Here is a 3,109-nt window from a genome sequence, read left to right on the forward strand (position 1 = left end):
TCTCACATGGATCGACTTGTACTTAGAGTGAAGATCGAATGAGTTTGAAGACCCCGGATCTAGTTTCATCCATCCGGGCTGCGATATATATTCAGGATATAAAGACATTTGTTATGTACATCATTGCAGCAGATGATCATCCTACTCAAAGGATGATAATTTCAGCAGAGAATTATCAGTCTACCATCAGACGATCTTCTGTTCTATGTACCAAAATGGACTTATAAAGCTGAGCATGGGAATGCCCGCCTCAGCTAGATCATGAAAGCAGAATGAAAAAATAATGTATTGTATTGTATTTTATTACAGGGCACCTCTCAGCGATCGAATGAACTTCGGATCCTCCTGATAAAGCATTTCACCCGATAAACGACCTCATACTTTAGGGGGCAACTGTTATAGACATTTTTGTGCCTAACAGCATGAAGCATGAAATGTCAATAATCTGAGGGATCCAAAGTCCCTAAACATGTTGTTCCTACCCCTAGAGGAACAAGGTCAGCAAACCACAGCACTGAAAATCAGTTCTCCACCTGAAAACACTCAAAAACAAGCTGTTTCTGGATCATGTCGGCTGCTCCACTGAGCATCTGCGTTGAATGTCAACTGCTCCACTCTGTACCTGCGTTGAATGTCAAATCTAATGAAGGCTACCTGCCCTGGGCGAGATTGGCCAAGTGGCACAGTCATTCTGCAAGGTGTCAAATGCCCAGGAAGCTTCCAAACTGACACTTGGATCAAGGAATTCGCCTTGTGATGAGTAAGAGGATCTAGATCTCCAAGTGGAAGCAAGAAACTCCAAGTGGACTCAAGAACTGAAGTATAACTAAAGTGGGAGAGGACACTAGTCAGCTTCATGCCAGCCTCAAGCTGACTCATCCTTTCTCCAAATCTCCTATATATAGAGCTCTCTCATGAGGTCTAGGGAGGCGAGAATTTTGTGCAAGTAAGGAAGTGCTGTTGGTTTGTGTATAGAACTATTGGGTGATTGCTTTGAAGGAGGTGAAGAGGAGATTTATTTCTGCTGGGAGGTGTTGCTGGATTGGGCCTATTATGGTTGTAACACTCTCAGAACTTTACTTCTTCTATTAATAAAGTATTTGAGGTTCTTCTATATGCATGTGTCTCTATGGCGAATTGATGCTTGTATATTTGATTTATTCTAATCCTTGAATCAGTTATGGATGTATGCTTCTTGTAGTTTCCTTTCTTTGTGCTTTTACAGGATCTTGGTGTAGCTGGGCCGGTGAAAGAGCAAGGAGCTAGGAGTAAGCAATACGGAGTGAGGATTGGATCGACTATTAGCGCAAGATAACGGTTAGTAGATCATCCTTCTTTTCTCTCTCTCATCTCATAAAGAAGTAATCTTGAATAGCTTTGCATTCAGTTGTTGCTGAGGTACTATCACCCTTAGAGTGGGATAGGGTCATTCCGTATTGGATACTTTTCCCAACAACAGGTAAGTACTCGGTTGATTCTCTGGCATCTCCTTATTGCTATGCTGGAATAATGATGTGTAGATTATGGGGATTGCATGACTCTGCTAAATTTACCATAGAAATGGTTCCCCTAATGGAAGCATCATGCAACAGTGTAGTTATGGATTGGGCCACTATCCTCTCAGACAAATTAGCAACAGCTGTGCTTGAGTTTAGAAGCAAGACCCGTATTTCTGAAAGGGTAATTCCCCCATTCTACTACAGTGCCTATATTCTAGATACCCTGTGTTTTAACTCTGAATTCCCTGTACTCGACTGGAGGCGGACTGCACAAGACCCCACGCCTATTCATATATATCATCAGAAATTGTGGAAATCTTCTTATAAACATCATCTATACCAAGTCTGTAATGGCTTTATGTTGCCCATTTATTATTCCATTTTCAATAAACCTGCTCCCAAGATTTCTTATCAAGCCGGATTTGATTTAACCGCAATAGGTAGATGGTTTGGAGAGGAGAGATTTACCTACATAAGAGTTTTCAGCAGCCAAGCTGACCCCCATGTCCTCCCTTTATACATACCTGATAAACTGCTGGCAAGGGAAATCGCTTACCAGATTATGGCTGAGAGTGTTACACAGACTCTCAAGAAGGAAAAGAAGAAGGGCTAGCCCTCTTTTCCCTTGAGGTGTGGTGTCTACATTCTGCATGATCTCAAACATGCAGAAAAGGAAGCCACAAAGATTCAATCCTTAACTCTGGCGACTATCCCAAATAGGCCATTTGATCCAAACAAAGTTGTCTATAATGCACTAGAACAGGCCAAATTAACAAGATTCGACCATAAAGAAGATATGTTTGACGACTTGTTCTCTTCAGCTGAGACAATAAATCAGGTTAAAGCATTCGCCAAAGCGAAATATAAGGATGAAGGGTTGACTGAATTTAATAAACTTAGAGAATAGAGGTTGCAAACTCTGCCTCTAGATTTACTAGCGACAACCCCAGCGACATCATCAAGCGAGCCTGGTCGACAACAGCCAAAGGAACCTCCGGTTATAACAAAGGATCATAAGAAAGAACAAGAGGAAAAGCAGAGGAGAGAATGGGAAGAGAGGCAGAGAAAAGAAAGAGAAGAGAGCACAGAAGAAAAGCAGAGAAGAGAGCAGGAGGAACAGCAAAGAAAAGAACAGGAGGAAAGGCAGAAGAAGGAACTGGAAAAGGTGCGGAAGGAGTCCCAAGCTGAAAAGCAAAAACAAACCACCATTGATGTCAATATAGATACTTGTATTGACCCTAAATTGCTCCAGGAATGGAAGCAATTTGATTCCATCATTAGTGGGTTGGAATGTTCAAAGGATACAGACACTTCCAAGACAACGGATACGCAGGACATCACTTCACCTCAGGTTCTAAGTGGAACCAGCGGCCCACCCATTTCTAAAGAAGTTGAGGTAATACCAAAGGACCCCTCCGACCAAATCATTTTGCAGGTAGAAGATATTCCTCCCTTGGATGTCTTCTACAGCCCAAGGCATAAAGCAGTGGTTAAACGACAAAGGAAAAGAAGAAGGACTGATCAACCTTCCCTTTTCCCAGAGCAAACTGTTACGGGCAATGTGGTTTAGAAGGAGGAATTTGACCCCTCTGACGACCTAACAAAACTGT

The sequence above is a fragment of the Pinus tabuliformis genome, chromosome 4_2 (assembly GCF_031772625.1).
Source record: "Pinus tabuliformis cultivar Carrire ecotype Pingquan chromosome 4_2, CPIR1, whole genome shotgun sequence".
Taxonomy (NCBI): Eukaryota; Viridiplantae; Streptophyta; class Pinopsida; order Pinales; family Pinaceae; genus Pinus; species Pinus tabuliformis.